Below are 17950 nucleotides of genomic sequence, written 5' to 3'. Positions count from 1 at the left end.
GGCCACTTGTGGATGGTGCATCTGCAATGATGAGCACTTAACTTGCCCAATATGCTGAAAGTCAAGAGCTAGGTGCAATACCTATTCTACACAACCACCCATCACGTTCTATTCTACATTAGTCTACATTTACATCTCTTCTACCTCTGATAGTCATTCCTTTCCCTGTTCCAGTTGCAAAAATAACTGTCTATATGCTGTAATTCCTCTACATAGCCTAATTCCTCTTATCCGTTTTTTGTGGTCCACCTGCAAGATGTACATTGACGGTGGTAGAATAATTCTGCAGTCAGCCACAAATGCTGTTTCTCTAAACATTATCAATAGTATTTCATAAAAAGAACATTGTCTTCCCTCCAGGAATTCCTACCTGAGTTCAGGGAGCATCTTCATAATACTCATGTGCAGATTGAACCTACAATAGCAAATCTAGCGGCATGCCTCTAAGTTGCTTAAATGTTTTCCTTTAATCTGACATGATGGGGATCCCAAACACTCAAGTAGTACTCGGAGATGGGACTCAGAATTCTGTATGTGGTCTCCTTTATACAGGGTATTACAAAAAGGTACGGCCAAACTTTCAGGAAACATTCCTCACACACAAAGAAAGAAAATATGTTATGTGGACATGTGTCCGGAAATGCTTACTTTCCATGTTAGAGCTCATTTTATTACTTCTCTTCAAATCACATTAATCATGGAATGGAAACACACAGCAACAGAACATACCAGCGTGACTTCAAACACTTTGTTACAGGAAATGTTCAAAATTTCCTCCGTTAGTGAGGATACATGCATCCACCCTCCATCGCATGGAATCCCTGATGTGCTGATGCAGCCCTGGAGAATGGCGTATTGTATCACAGCCATCCACAATACGAGCACGAAGAGGCTCTACATTTGGTACCGGGGTTGCGTAGACAAGAGCTTTCAAATGCCCCCATAAATGAAAGTCAAGAGGGTTGAGGTCAGGAGAGCGTGGAGGCCATGGAATTGATCCGCCTCTACCAATCCATCGGTCACCGAATCTGTTGTTGAGAAGCGTACGAACACTTCGACTGAAATGTGCAGGAGCTCCATCGTGCATGAACCACATGTTGTGTCGTATTTGTAAAGGCACATGTTCTAGCAGCACAGGTAGAGTATCCTGTATGAAATCATGATAACGTGCTCCATTGAGCGTAGGTGGAAGAACATGGGGGCCAATCAATACATCACCAACAATGCCTGCCCAAACGTTCACAGAAAATCTGTGTTGATGACGTGATTGCACAATTGCGTGCTGATTCTCGTCAGCCCACACATGTTGATTGTGAAAATTTGCAATTTGATCACGTTGGAATGAAGCCTCTTCCGTAAAGAGAACATTTGCACTGAAATGAGGATTGACACATTGTTGGATGAACCATTCGCAGAAGTGTACCCGTGGAGGCCAATCAGCTGCTGATAGTGCCTGCACATGCTGTACATGGTACGGAAACAACTGGTTCTCCCGTAGCACTCTCCATACAGTGACGTGGTCAACGTTACCTTGTACAGCAGCAACTTCTCTGACGCTGACATTAGGGTTATCGTCAACTGCATGAAGAATTGCCTCGTCCATTGCAGGTTTCCTCGTCGTTCTAGGTCTTCCCCAGTCGCGAGTCATAGGCTGGAATGTTCCGTGCTCCCTAAGATGCCGATCAATTGCTTCGAATGTCTTCCTGTCGGGACACCTTCGTTCTGGAAATCTGTCTCGATACAAACATACCATGCCACAGCTATTGCCCCGTGCTAATCCATACATCAAATGGGCATCTGCCAACTCTGCATTTGTAAAAATTGCACTGACTGCAAAACCGCGTTCGTGATGAACACTAACCTGTTGATGCTACGCACTGATGTGCTTGATGCTAGTACTGTAGAGCAATGAGTCGCATGTCAACACAAGCACTGAAGTCAACATTACCTTCCTTCAATTGGGCCAACTGGCAGTGAATCGAGGAAGTACAGTACACACTGATGAAACTAAAATGAGCTCTAACATGGAAATTAAGCGTTTCCGGACACATGTCCACATAACATATTTTCTTTATTTGTGTTTGAGGAATGTTTCCTGAAAGTTTGGCCGTACCTTTTTGTAACACCCTGTAGATGAGCTACACTTTCCAAAAATTCTCCCCATTAACCAAAGTTGACCATTTACCTTCCCAACTATAGGCACGGTGTTTAATCAACATGACTGTGTCAAGCAGTACACATCTAATACTGTTTTCAAACATTACAGGATTGTTTTTCCTTCTCACCTGCATTAACTTACATTTTTATTCATATAGAGTATGCTGGCATTCATCACACCAAACAGAAATTCCATGTAATTCATTCTGTATCCTCCTACAGTCACTTAAAGACAACACTTTCCCGTGCACTACAACATCATCAGCAAAAAGTCACAAGCTGCTGCTCACCATATCCTTCAGATCATTTATGTATATAACAAACACGAACAGTCCTATCACATTTCCCTGGTGCATCCTTCTGATACCTGTGTCTCAGATGGAAACTCGCCATCCTGTTGCAGTCATATTGTGCCCCATCAGGTGCCAGGCCACATGTGAAAGCAGTCCTATCAAAAACCAATTCTGCTGTAACTTTTCCACAGCCTTTTATGTGGGTATGACTGTCAGCCAACTGTGTACCCAAATGAACAGCTACTGCCTTATTGTGGCCAAGAGCAAAGTTAAAATAGTGGCAGGCTCAGAAAATGTACTCTATATATAGGAAAAAAATTAAATTTATGCATAAAGAAATGTATGTAAATAATACAGGAAACAGGTAACAACTCACTGAATAGTAGGGGCACTGAGTTGTCAACAGTCACACAGACAAGGCTGAAAACAAGTTGCAACATAAAACTACTCAAGAAGCCTGCAACCATGGTATAACATTTGAGAGCACTTCTAACACTGTTGAATAGGTCAGTTGAAATAAACTGGTCATTTGTTGTTCCAAAAATTTATACTGACACGTTTTGGGTATAGCCCATCTTCAGAATGTGTGCCAAATTAAATGTAATGTCTTAAGCCCAAGCATAACTTACAAAAGTCCTTCAGAGTAAAGGTATTGAAAGCATTATAAAATATACAAGGTAAAATAATTATACCAAAGAAAAATTTTCCTTCATACAAAGTATAATGTGATGTATGCTTCCTCACCGTTAGTGTTCCAAAACCAAGGTATCAAAATATGCCACCAGGTGACATTGCTGTATGGATACAGTGGCATCACTAGTGTGCACAAAAATAAATGAACAACTTGATTACACAATACTATTGAAAATTTGTAAGAAATAGGAAGAAAGACGTATATGTAGAACTAAATAAAATAATTCAAAATTGCAATACAGTGATTCAAACTAAATACAATAATTCAAAATTATATACACAAAAGTGCATTAAGCTTCACGTAGTTCACTAGGGAGAGAAAGGATAACAGGAGAGGTGTAAAAAGGGGGTGCTGCATATTGCGGCATAACAAACCAATCACAATTCAAAAATCATGTAAAAACCAAATTATCTAAAGCAACACACTATGTACTAGATAAAATACACACCCATGTGGGCTAGTGGATAAAGCGAGACATCAGGAATGGAGAAGAAGCATCTTTATTACACAGAGTGGTGCTAGTACACTGACAAAATATTTATTACATCACTGAATTAACTAGTAAACAAGGAATCCATAAGCAGTATAATGCTTTTACAAGTAACATTAAACATTATTACATCAACAAAGTCTTTTCCATAGCACAAGGCCATTTAAACCTTGTCTTTTTCACTATGGTTTAGTTGCTTTTTAAACAAGTATGTCAGTAATTTTATGTTTATTGAATTTTAATTTGTCAGCTTCGATCATGATGGTACTTCATTTTGTTACTTTGTGGATTTTTAAGTATATGTGCTGGTGTTCAAAGAACCCATTGTTTCTACACGAATTTGGACATTACATTGTAGTACTTTGTCTCTTATTCCTGTTGGATTATTGACATTGTATCCTGAACCTCTATGATCTGCATGACCTTTTGCTAACCTATTTGTAAATACTTTCAAGTTTGTATTGTGTTTTTACTTCATTGATGTAATTATGTTTAATGTTGCTTTTAAAAGCTTATACTTCTTATAGATTCCTAGCCGACTAGGTAATTCAGTGATATATTAAATATTTTGTTGGTACAGTGTCACCATTTATGTATTAAATATGCTTCTTACCTGTACCTAATGTATCCCTTTATCCACTAGCCCACTTGGGTGTGTACTTTATCTATCACATTTTATGGGGTATAAGATACTGTGGACAGTATGACACACCATAATTTTTAAGCATTTTTAATAACATTTTTACCAGTTATATTATTAGATTGCAAAGCCAGGTAAAAAAATTCTTAGTTTATAAAACTGAACTGACTTTTAAAATCCCTGAAAATCGTTATTTGTACTATCTTCTTCTTCTTCTTCTTCCTCCTCCTCCTCCTCCTCCTCGTTGTCATCATCGTTTTCCTCTTCATCTATAAGACGGTCTTCACTGCCATCGAGAGTGTTTCTTATGCCACACTTCTTGAAAGAATTAACAATAATGTCTTCTCTCACTCTAGACCACAACTGTTTTATCAACTGACACACTCGTTTGCTTGTAGTTCATTTTTAAAGCTCCCTTCAGTATGAATTCATGTTGGGTTTCATCCATCATCCATTTGTTCCATTTCTCTTTTATATAAACTTTAAATGGTTTATTTACTGAGACATCAAGAGTTTGCAATTGTGAAGTAAGTCCTCCCAGAATAACAGCAAACTCTGTACTTCCCAGTCTCAATTTCTCTTTCACAGAAATTTTCAAATGACTACTAGATTTATCTAGCACAAGAAGAGAACTCTTCTTCAATAAAGCACCTGTCCTTCTCTCCCGCCCTCTGTTAATCCCTAATTTTATACCAGCCTTATCCATCCAACTCTTGTCATGTACGTGAACAACAATACGTGGCAGTATTTTGGATGATTTTGGCATTGTTTTGTGCTTGAAAATTATTATTGGATTAAGTTCAGTACCATCAGCACAATGTGAAAGGGCAACATTTTAGTGTATTTTTTCATGTCCACTTGCTTTTATACATACAGTTTTAGTGTGTTTCATGGCAATAACTCTGTTAGCCAGAAAATCAAATGTCAGAAGAGTTTTGTCCATAGTCACTGTTTGGCTTAGTTCCACACTGGTTTTCTTTCAGTGTTGAATAATAAAATGATGGAAAGATAATATTTTGTCTTTATGTGCTTATGGCCTTTTCTGAGATATTTTGGTTTTGGTTTGCATGCTAAGTCCATGATGCTTCATAAACCTGTAGCACCAACCAACTCCACCCTTGATAACGTCTGTTAAGTTCCACTGTAACGCTAATGAGGGTGTATTTGAATCATTTTTGTATTTATTCCAATGACTCTTGATGAATGTGCTACTACTTTCAATTTATAGGTCACATCATATGAATACCTTTTATTTTTCTATTATGAAACTAACTGTTAACAAAAATATTGTACTATTACTGATAATACAAATCACTTGAAATTCAAGTTCATGGCACTGTAGACTGCAGTGATGCATCATACGCTAGACAGTGTTCTCAGTGTGTGATGGTGGGATGGGAGGGAGACAGTGTTAGCAAGCTTGTGAATGCGCGCAATTCATGTTCTCTGCATTGGTGCGCTGCCACTGCCAGTTGAATCCAGTGTTGCCTGATAGAGAGAGGTTTTCCATGTCATCGGATATGTGGCAATTTTTAAGACTGGTGGGAATTTTAGATCAATCACTGGACATTTTTATATTAATTTCAATAAGATGCACCTTAATTTTGGAGGAATTTTTTCAAAGAAAAAAGTGTGTCGTATAGTCTGTAAAATATGGTAGTACTTTTGATGGTTTTGTTGCTTTACATTATTTCAAGCAACCTATTTAGCAGTAAGCCGAAGTGGCAAGAGACTGAAAACTTTGTCAGCTTTGAGACAAATCCTTTCTTGACCAAAGGTACATGTACACTCATGCTTATAAATTAAGGATAATTGCAGAATATGGTGCCACACAATGTGGCGTTACAGAAAACTGGTGCTAATAGCATGAGCACTTAGGGAACACACACACGACACAGATCTGTAAGTCCACGGTATTGGTGATAAGATGAGAAAACCGTCCCAAAACACATGTGCTACGAAACGCCACTGTTTCCTGTGCATGTACCCCGACATCAATAGGTGATATGATCACCATGCATACATACACAGGCTGCACAATGGGTTGACATACTCTGGATCAGGTGGTCAAGCAGCTGCTGTGGTATAGCTTCACATTCTTGCACCAGTGCCTGTCGGGGCTCCTGAAGTGTCGTAGGGGTTTGAAGACGTGCAGCGATACGTCGACCGAGAGCATCCCAGACGTGCTCGATGGGGTTTAGGTCTGGAGACCAGGCAGGCCACTCCATTTGCCTGATATCTTCTGTTTCAAGGTACTCCTCCAGGATGGCAGCTCGGTGGGGTCATGTGTTATCATCCATCAGGAGGAAGGTGGGACCCACTGCACCCCTGAAAAGGCAGATGTCGTGGTAACCTGTTACAGTTCCTCTGTCATAGACATGCAGGGGTGTACGTGGACCAGTCATAATGCCACCCCACACCATCAAACCACAACCTCCATACAGGTCTCTTTCAAGGACATTAAGGAGCTACTGTCTGGTTCACGCCAGATGAAAACCTGCTGAGAATCACTGTTCAGACTATACCTGGACTTGTCCGTGAACATAACCTGGGACCACTGTTCCAATGACCATGTACTGTGTTCTTGACACCAGGCTTTACAGGCTCTCCTGTGACCAGGGGCCAGTGGAATACACATTGCAGGTCTCCAGGCGAATAAACCGTGTCTGTTCAGTCGTCTGTAGACTGTGTGTCTGGAGACAACTGTTCGAGTGGCTGCAGTAAGGTCCCGAGCAAGGCTACCTGTAGTACTCTGTGACCATCTGCGGGCACTGATGGTGAGATATTGGTCTTCTTGTGGTGTTGTACACTGTGGACATCCCGTACTGTAGCACCTGGACACATTTCCTGTCTGCTGGAATCATTGCCATAATCATGAGATCACACTTTGTGGCACACGGAGGGCCTGTGCTACGACCTGCTGTGTTTGACCAGCCTCCAGTCGCTCTAGTATTCTACCCCTCATAACGTCATCAATATGTGTTCTTTGAGCCATTTTCAACACACAGTCACCATTAGCATGTCTGAAAACATCTGCACACTTACTCGCTGAACTGTACTCTGACATGCACCAACACACCTCTACACATGTGGACTGCTGCTAGTGCCACCATGCAACAATCGCAGGTCAAATGCACTGTGTGGTCATACCTCAAGGTGATTTAAAGCTGCAAACCGCCCACCAGAGCATTGTTTCACCATTTATCATCATTATCCTTGATTTATGAGCATGAGTGTAAATCAGTGGACAAGCACATGCACACACACATGCATGCACACGCGCGCGCGTGCACACACACACACACACACACACACACACACACACACACCTGTACAGCTACACTGTGCCAGCTCACTGCACAATGCCAGGGTACTTTTTCAGTAGATAGACTGGGGGGAGGGGGTTAAATGGGTGGGGAGGAGGTGAAGTGGGGAGTAGGAGGAAGAAGTGGGGGAGGGTATCTGATGGCTCTAAATGAGGTAACAAGTATACAAGGAGGGAGAGGCAGCAGGTGTGTGGGATAGGAACATGACACACAGGCACCTGAATCTGTTAGTTCATGCAGCACTTGTTGATGGTGATGTAAGTGAGTGGATTAGCAGGGAGTGACAGAACAGAGGAATGGGAGGTGGTGGTGAAGAGGGACTGAGTGCAGGAGGTTATTGGAGACTGAGCCCAGGAGGATTCAGGAATGAAAGATGAGTTCGAAGATGTTTCAGAAAAGCTGTTGCTGGGGAAAAGAGTCCATATAGCGCAGGCTGTGAATCAGCTTGTGAAACTGAGTATGTTACGCTCGGCAGTGTGTTCCATCCACTGGTTGGTCAATTCTTCTTCTGGCTACAGGTACTGTGGCCATTCATTTTGGTGGACAGTTGATTGGTGGTCATGCTCACATAAAATCCTGTGCAGAAATTGCGTCAGGGTTAGTATATGGTGTGGCTATTTTCACGGGTGGCCCTGCCTTTGTTGAGATAGGATAAGCCTGTCACTGGACAAGAGTAGGTTCAATTGGCTGGTGAATTGGACAGGTCTTGCATCTGTAGCTTCCTCAGGGATACAACCCATGTTGCAGGACGTTGGGAGTGGATGCAGCATGGGGTTGGACTAGGATATTTTGTAGGTTATGTGGTTAGCAGAATACCTCTTTAGGTAAGATGGGAAGGATTGCAGGGAGGATGTCCCTCATTGCTTGTTACAATGGTAGATGGTTGAAGCCCTGCCAAAGAATATAGTTCAGTTGTCTCAGTCCAGGATTATATTGGATGATGAGGAAGTTATTCCTTTGCAGCTGATTGTTGGAGGCAGTGGGAGGATTAGGGCATTTGAGGAAATGGCATGGGAAATCTGTTTGTGGACGAGGTAGCACTCTGTCTTAAGGCTACAAGTGGCCCATCAGGACCATCCGACCACCATGTCATCCTCAGTTGAGGATGCAGATAGGAGGGGTGTGTGGTCAGCACACACTCTCCCGGTCGTTATGATGGTCTTCTTTGACTGGAGCCACTACTATTCAGTCGAGTAGCTCCTCAGTTGGCATCATGAGGCTGAGTGCACCCCGAAAAATGGCAACAGAACATGGCGGCCTGGATGGTCACCCATCCAAGTGCTGGCCATGCCCGACAGCGCTTAACTTCGGTGATCTGATGGGAACCGGTGTATCCACTGTGGCAAGGCTGTTGCCTGTTTGTGGACTAGGTTTGGGGAATAGTCTGTAAAAGCCTTAATGACACCTTCAGCATATTGGACAAGTATGGTCACACCATATTGGAGAAGGGTGGCCACATTATATGAGAGTGATTTTTGTGGTGTGCAAAGGATGACAACTGTCAGATTGCAGGTACTGTTGATGGTTAGTGGGCTTGATGTGGATATAAATGTGGATGGATCCATCAGAGAGCTGGAAGTCAATGTCCAGGAAAAGGGTACATTGGACTAAGGAGGACCAGGTGAAGCAAGTGGGTGAGAAAGAATTGAGGCATTGGAGAAATGAGGCTAGAGCGTCTAGACCCTGAACCTGGATCATGAACCTGAACCAGGCGAGGGACTTGGGATTTATGAAGGCTATGAAGACTTCCTGTAGATGACTTGTTAACAGATTATCATGTGAGGGTACCCAAGACTGTGCTGCGGACTGTAACCCCTGCACTCACACCATCTTCGCCACAGTTTCCCTTTCCTCTATTATGTTGCTCCCTCCAAATTCACTCCCTCACAACACTGCACATCGCTGCACAAACTAACTGGTTTTTGTGGGAGTGTGTCACATTCATGTACTATTCACCTTCCGCCTGTCCCTCCCACATTCCTATCTCATCCACCTGCTGCCTCCCTCCATGCCATCATCCATCATTACCCAACCCTCCCTCTCCACTCTCCACTTTTTTTCTCTTCTCACACACTCCACACAACACAACCCCTCACCCGCATTCTACCTGCCGAACTGCAGCCTGGATTCGTGTAATCAGCAGGGTGTCAGGGAGAGAACAAAAGCTTTCCAAATGTGATTCAGTACAAGAATGCTGAATATTTGATGGGTATATTCAATAATTGATGAAGTGGTACTGAAGTGAATTGGGCAGAAAAAAATGTGTGGTACAATTTGAGTAAAAGACAGGACTGCTAAGGCACATCAAGAGGCACCAAGAAATAGTCAATTAGTTAATAGTGGGAAAGGAGGAGGGGAGTGGAAGTTGTAACAGAGATCAGACTAGAATGTTGTGCTTTATCAAAGCAGCCTTCAGGCTGAACACAATAGCTGCTGCTGCTGCCAGTAGTACTATTTACTTATTTGTTTGTTTATTTGCTATTTTCTTTTAGCCTGTTACCTAGATACAAGAACAGACCAAATGTTGCACAGGAATTAGAATGTATGAAAATAACAGTTAATATTTTAATATATCTCCAGATGAGTTAATATACCTAAGCATTGTGATGTTTAAGGAAAAAAATTAGTAAAATGTCTATTTAAAAACAATATATAAATAATTTTAAAAATCTATAACTACCCTTTGTGCATCTGGCAGATGGACACATGTTCATCCAGAATCCAGAAGACACATGATGTTGGTCTACTGTACTATGCTATGTATTGCTACATCACAAATTTTGTAATTTCAGACTAGACTATACTACAAAGCACTACATTACACTGCTGTACTGGCATCAGAATGAAACCAGATTTCCTCATAGTCTGAATAGTTAGCCCCTGCAGCGCTAAGGCACAACTCAGCATTCATAGGGACTGTGCTACAAGTGTCAGCCGAGATGAAGAGATTTTCAAGATGGCTGTCAGGGTCCCAGGAATTCCATCCTAGTCATTACTGAGGCTCATCTCCAGAAGGTTGTTGTAGGTGGATGTTCTGTCATGGTGTCTCTCTTTGCCATGACGTGTGACCTCTTCTTGGTCCACTCTTGCCCATGTTGGTTAGCAGTTTACAAGCTGATACTTTAGCTGTCAGCAAGTTCAGATTGTGCCAAAACTTCCCATTATTGTGTTGTGGGCTATTGTATTGCCAAACATGTTCTTTTCCTGGTCTGTAATAGCTTGTCTAATGACGTGATCCACATACTGATTGCTCCACATTCTGTGGTGTATTTTTTTCAGTAAGTAGCTGAGATATAGACCGTCTCCCAACAGGTATAGCTCCCTTGTTTGCAAGGAATTATGACATTCTTGATCTTTCTTTTACATTAGAAAGCAAATGTCAGGTTCACCTCCCTGTTCTGTCCTGTCGCAGATTTCTTGCCACTCTCTGTCAATCCATGTCTTCATTTCCTTGAATCCAATATCTCCTTTAATTTACCATATTTTCCCTTCACTTGAGCCAGTATTTGCATTTTCCTTCCTTACTGCTGGCCCTGTGGTAGTAAGCCTAGTATTATCAGCAATGCCCCAGTAGGTGTTCTACATGCACCCATTAGGTGCAAGAGTAGACTTCTCACTGCTCACAGAAGAGGTTCTGCTGTCTTTATCTTTCTGGCTCTGTATTATCTTACCATTCTTTGGTAGGTGAAGGTAATTTGAAAAGAAATAAGTGTTCAGTGAGTTGATTTATTGTTCCAAAACACACAGGATTACTCTCCTGGCAAATTCTGTCTCATGTACTCAACTATCCACTATTCAAGATCATAATTAGAAGTGAATAAGCCACAGTTTATCCCTTTCAGTAAATAAATTTAAGTTTACTTGCCTTTCAAAAGAAATATTGTATTTGCACCACACTCAGTCAGCAGGGTTTGCTACGAACATCTGAATTCAAGTTAAAGTTCACTAATTATTTTATTATTATTATTGGAGCTTCATAAGTTTTGCACTGTGCCTTCTGCACTTGACAGTAAATCATAAAGCAACTTGTGGGTTTTAGTGTTGTAGGACTGCTGAATCCAATGATGCACACTATAACACATGTAATAAGCACTATTTTATTACTCAGAAGCACACATATACAGTTATATACATTCTTGATTCTCTGTGCATGTGTGTACACTTTCGCGCGTAACCACAGACTACCACAAAGAGCTTGCCAAAACAAAGATATTACACGCAACTTGGTCGATAGTCACCACATTACCACCACCCCCCCTCCCCCATAGAGTGTGGAGCAAAAAACATAAATATTGGGGCATACATGTAAAGGAAACACCCAGGAGGGGGGGGGGGGAGTGTTTAAATGAAACCATACCTTACATTACGTTACATTAGTAACTGAAGTCTTCAAGCCAGCAAGGGGGCCGGATGGTCCTATCTGACTGGCTGAATCCTTGTACAGCAGTTGAGGGATCCGAGGAGGGGACGGTAGGTTTTGAGGAGCCGGGGTAGTGGACCTGAATACCTGTTGCAGTACATAGTACTTTTACCATTGATGGATCAGTACCAAGAGGCAATGAGACAGACTGGAGAAGATGAATTTTGGTTAAGTTGTCATTGGGGGCACTGGCTTGTTCGTAGAAGATACACACATTATCCAGCTGCATAACAAAAAAACACTTTAGAGCTGCAAATAAAATCTGTGTTCACATTCACTACCACTTCCATATACGGGCTGACAGAATCTCCACACGAGTTGTCGTCGGCAACATCACACGTTCTGGGGCTGGCCCCTGATATGTCACTGAATCCTAACAGTGGAGAGGCAGGGGGCTGCCTTTAGGAGTTGGAGTCGTCACATGCATCACTCTGTATGGGACTGTCACATGCACCTGTAGCACTGTCACATGACTGGAAATGGGTAATGTCACAAGTTTGGGAATGGGCGTCACTCATCCGCGGACTGTCGGTAGATGCCTCGTGCAAGGCGGGTGTATCAGGGGGTTGGGGCTGACTGGGTGGGGTATCGGGCAGTTCTCCCAGAGACCGCACCAGTTTGAGGTGGCACACAGATACCGTTTGAGGTGTGCCGTTAATGAGCACTTCGAACATGTTGGTACGCCGCGATATGACTCTGTGCGGGCCCAAGTATGGAGGTCTGAGTGCTGGTCGGATGGTGTTATCGCACACCATGACGGGAGTGCACGACACCATGCGGTCGAGGAGGAGGCATGCAAATGTTAGTGATTAGCTCCTTGACATGCCTGACGAATGTCGAGTCGCAGATTTCATCTGGAGGAAGTGAAGGCTCGACTAGATCTGCTGGGAGTGTGAGGGGTTCTCCGTATAGTACTTATGCCAGGGATGCGCCAAGGTCATCTTTGTACGCGGTCCGAACGCCTAACATTACCCATGGTAAGGCGTCGGCCCACTCACTTCCGTGACACATCAGGGAAGCTTTAAGCGTTCGGTGCCAGCGTTCAACAAGCCCATTGCTCTGGGGGTGGTATGCTGTAGTCCTAAATTGTTTCACCCCACAGAGTTCACAAAGCTGTCGGAAAAGGGCGGACTCGAACTGGCGACCCTGGTCAGTGGTGATAGAAGCTGGGCAGCCGAAGTGCGAGATCCACATTAATAAAAGGGCTCGGGCCACTGCATCGGCTGTGACAGTAGTGAGAAGAATTACCTCTATCCAGCGGGTAAACCTGTCAATGGCAGAGAGTATGTAACGGAAGAGGCCCGAGGGGGGTAAGGGCCCAACCATATCAATGTGTATGTGCTGGAATCCTCTTTTTGCCACATCGAACGTACCCATGGGGGGCCATGCATGACGTCCTACTTCCTACTTTTGCGCACTGAGAAGCCACACATGCTCACACCCAACTGTGACATTGTTTTATCACCCCGGGCCAAATGAAATGTTCAGATACCAGATGTGTGGTGGTGCGAATGCCAGGGTGTGCCAAGTCGTGGATACTATTAATAATGTCCCAGCAGAGAGGTGTAGGAATCACCAGATGTATGCGTGCTGTTGAAATGTCACACCAGATGGGTGGTGAAAAACCAGGAAGTGTCTATCACTCTAGTTTGAGTCCTGTTTTAACATCTGTGCGCAATGCAGCGAGTTCAGTATCCTCTGTCTGCACTTTAGGGAGTTCACTGAGGTCCAGTTGTCAAGATAAAACCGACACACGAGATAGAAAATCGGCAATGATATTGTCTGTCCCTCTGACGTAACGTATGCCATTCATAAACTGACATATGAGGTCCATATGCCAAAAATGTCTCTGGGATGAGTCCTTTCCTGGGTTACGGAAAGTGTATATCAATGGTTCATGGTCGGTAAATACCACGAGATGGCGATCTTTGATATAGTCTTGGAAATATTTGATAGCAGCGTAAATAGCAAACAGTCCCTGGTCAAAGGTTGCCCATTTACGTTGGGAAGCGGACAGTTTGTGGGAGAAAAATCTGAGCAGCTGTACAACACAACACACAGATTGCTGAAGTACGGCCCCCACTGCTGTATCTCATGTCTGTAGTAAGTGAGATGGGAGCATCAGGAATGAGGTGAGCAAACTTAACGGCCGTCTGTAAGGCTGACTTTAGGTTATCAAATGCACGACGCATATCTGGAGTCCATGTGACTGCCTGAGACCCTGAAGTGTTTTTTCCTGTGAGAGCACCCATCAGTGGGGCTTGTATGTCGGCAGCGAGGGGGATGTGTTTGCAGTACTAATTTACCGTTCCAAGGAAGTGGTGGATGCCCTGAAAATTTTTGGGCAATGGCACCGTACTAATGGCCTTGACCCATTCGGGTATGGGGCGGATGCCGTCGGCAGAAACCCCGTGACCCGGAAAAGTGACACTAGTGCGGCGGAGTTATGACTTAGCATTGTTCACTGCAACACCATTTGCTTTTAATAGTTGGAACACTGTATTTAAATGGAGTTCATGTTGCTCGAGGGAGGAAGAAAAAATTAACAAGTTGTCCAGGTAGGCATATGCAAAGTCAAGTTTTCCAACTAATGAGTCGATGAACCGTTACCACGTCTGTGCAGCATTTTTAAGGCAAAATGGCATAAACAAATACTCGAACAACCTGAACGGGGTGGTGATAGCGGATCTTTCAACATCCTCTGGTGCCATTGGCAGTTGGTAGTACACCTTGTGACAGTCCATTAAAAAAAATGGTTCAAATGGCTCTGAGCACTATGGGACTTAACATCTGTGGTCATCAGTCCCCTAGAACTTAGAACTACTTAAACCTAACTAACCTAAGGACATCACACACATCCATGCCCGAGGCAGGATTCGAACCTGCGACCGTAGCAGTCACACGGTTCCGGACTGAGCGCCTAGAACCGCTAGACCACCGCGGCCATTACACTGAAAATTTGTGCCCCATGCAGTTGGGAAGCAAAGTCTTGAATACTTGGTATGGGATAATTATCTCGAATTGTTCTGGTGTTAAGCGCCGGATAGTCACCACAGAGGCAAAAAGTGCCTTCTTTCTTGGGCACCAAATGAATGGGTGATGAGCAACTTCTAGAAGAAGGGCAAATAGTTTTACTATCTAAAAGTTCCTGAATAATATCTTTGGCATGTTTAAGTTTTTCCGGGTGTAAATGCCTAGCCTTTGCACGTACGGTGGGCCTTCTGTGGTATTGATTCTGTGGACAGTACTGTTGCAGATCGCGAACACTGATGGGGATGATGGAACCACACCTGATGGACTATGACTAACCTGTAAAGCACATGCTTGTGTGTCCCAGACTGGCAGGTCAGTAGCAGTGGCCATGATCCGCTGGTAGTCCTTGTTGTAGAGCTCGGTGGGGTACTTGGTAGTGTACCAGGCACAGCTTCTGTCCAGCAGTAGAAATGTCACGCAGTGTCAGCGACAGGTGCGAGGAAGTGGTGCCCGGGGTGGGGGGCATGGCTGTGTGTGACAGCTGGGCGACCTGCTTACGAGTGTCCATGAGCTTGGCTTGCATGGCAGTGATGCATAAATGGAGGGCTTCATTGCTGTCCCGAAGTTCGTCATTGTGTGATCCAAGAGAGAGCACTGAAACAGCGGTTTCAGCCAGCTCACACAATAGAGTGGCACACTTAGATTAGAGGGAAGAGATACCTGAACCGGTGGTACGGTCTATCGAGTTAAAGGTTAGTGTACCTTGTTGTAGGTTGGGTGACAGTGTGTAGGCTAAGAGAATATCTACCCCAAGCACAGGTTCATCCACCTCCACGATAACATGAGTCCACTGTAAGGGGGTATTAATGTCCTGCAGTTTAAGACTTAAATTAGTTATTCTGTGAGATTGGATCAGGGACTTATGGCAGCTCGAAGCGGGGGGCAAGGCTGACGCTCGAATTTAATACCTGCGGACAAAGGTATCACACTAACCTCGGCCCCTGTATCGACTAGAAATGAAAGGCAAGCCACTGGGTCTTTCATGTACAAGTGTCCTTGCGCATGAGGTGAAGAAGTATTAAGTGATAGGAGTCTGTGCGGTGCAACGCGGCCCGCAGCGCCTGAATTGGGTCGCATTATTAGTTTGGGAACGAGCATGGAGAACGACATTTCTTAGCCGCGTCGCCAAAGCTGGAATGGAAATAACACCAACTTGGACAGCACGTGGTGTCATCCGTTGTGCAGGCTGAGGTCAAAGTGGCAGTGGAGGGGTTCTTGTTTGTAGGTTTCTCCGACGGTGTCGTTGCAATAGTGCTGGTAGGAGAGGAGTTACGGTGGTGGCTGCCAGGTGGCGTTGGGCCTGCTCACATGTGCGGAGCAAGTTGTGCGCACTCTGTAGGGCCGTCTTGGGGCGGGGGGGGTGGAGGGGGGGGGGGTTATGTGGGGCGGGCAGAATGTTGTAAACCTGGTCTGCGATATTCAGTCTGGCATATAGTGGGATTGAAGTCACATGGAGAAGTTGAATTTGAACTTCCGGAGGAAGTTTGAGCAACCAGATGGACCAAAGCGTAATGTCTGGCATGTGATGTGTGTCCATCATGGTGTGGAGATGGCGCCAGACCTGCGACGGGGATCTGGAACCCAGTGACTTTTGACTGATGAGGTGGATAGCTTCCTCTGTCAATGTGGATAGTCTCTCAAGGATGGTGCATCGGGCGAACGCATATTTGTCTGTCATGGGGGATGAAGCCACAGTATCGCATATCAGGTCAGTTCATCATGGAGGTGACATAGTAAGTAAAGGAACTTCGAATTGTAATAGGCAGCGCCTTGTTGCTGCAAGACGTGGTCAACCAGGGCAAACCATGTGCGTGGGTGGTCCTCGCGAAGGGGTGGTAGCTTTGGCCAATGGATGGGGAAGTCTTGACATAACTGTTTATCAGAAACTGTCACTCCCTGTCCATAGTTCTGCAGCGTAATTGGCTCGGGTGCAGTAGCGGTGCACCAGCTTACACACTGTCAGTGACACGCAGCGTGGTAGGTGTGGCTGCCTCGACCTTGGTCGAGAAATCAACGAATTGGGCGTTCGACGGAGTAATGCCAATAGGCATAGAATGGACCAGTGTGGTAGAGTCGATTGTAGTCGACCGATGTGCGGAGAACGACAGAGTACAGTTTCCAAGTCCCTCCCCTACAGATGCATTAAAACTGTTAAAATCACCTAATGTTTGTGGAACACACACGGTAGACGTGGCAGGAACAGCATGTGCCATTGGAAACACTTGTAAAGCAGACGCTGGTAGTATGGGAGAGGGGGGGGGGGCTAGAGGGGGCTGGTGCAAAATCTGAGTTCCAGGATAAACAAGAAATTTCCCATCTTGAGTGTCCGGCTTGATTTGTACCACCACTGATTCAGGTGGAAAGATCACACTGGCACTTGGGAAACCCGTAAACATAGTCACTGGGGTTTGAGCACATTGTGTCGGCCGTTGTTGTGCACTCGGAACACATGGGAAGTTCATATTCAATGTGAAACGTTTGCATTCAAAATTTTTTTGTGCACGAAAAACGTTCTGTTGGTAAGGAACACTGCTACACAACTGCTGACTCATGTACGGTAACAGAAAGTTATTGTTCGTACCTGATGCCAGCACATGTGGCTGTGGCAATGTAGAAGCACTGTCCTGTTGAGTACAGCTAGTCAGTGTGTTCGGGAACTGCATCGAACTATTGCAAACACGAGATAGATAATTGGAAAACCATACCAAAGCGTCCGTTGGAAGACTTAGTTGGCACGTGTATGGTGTAGTGGGTGGCAAGCGATCCATTGTGTACCGCTCGATGGTACGAGAGTTCATTGTAGCACTCATGAACAAAATTCAGGGTCACCAGTATGGGTTTTAGTGTTGTAGGACTGCCGAATCCAATATGCACACTATACCACATGTAATAAACAC

General features: G+C 44.2%; 1 protein-coding gene and 1 pseudogene across 3 annotated transcripts in view; one reads left to right on the top strand and one right to left on the bottom strand.

Annotated features, from left to right (window-relative positions):
• The window catches only part of LOC126259398 (UDP-glycosyltransferase UGT5-like), a 112688-nt gene that overhangs the window by 76763 nt on the left and 17975 nt on the right, over positions 1–17950 (top strand). The gene's annotated exons all lie outside the window — the stretch shown is intronic.
• On the bottom strand, positions 8839–8956 carry LOC126261229 (5S ribosomal RNA; annotated as a pseudogene).

This window comes from Schistocerca nitens, chromosome 5 (assembly GCF_023898315.1).
Source record: "Schistocerca nitens isolate TAMUIC-IGC-003100 chromosome 5, iqSchNite1.1, whole genome shotgun sequence".
NCBI classification, from domain to species: domain Eukaryota; kingdom Metazoa; phylum Arthropoda; class Insecta; order Orthoptera; family Acrididae; genus Schistocerca; species Schistocerca nitens.
The sequence above is the reverse complement of the archived record's forward strand: the minus strand, read 5'-3'. Positions and strand labels throughout refer to the sequence as shown.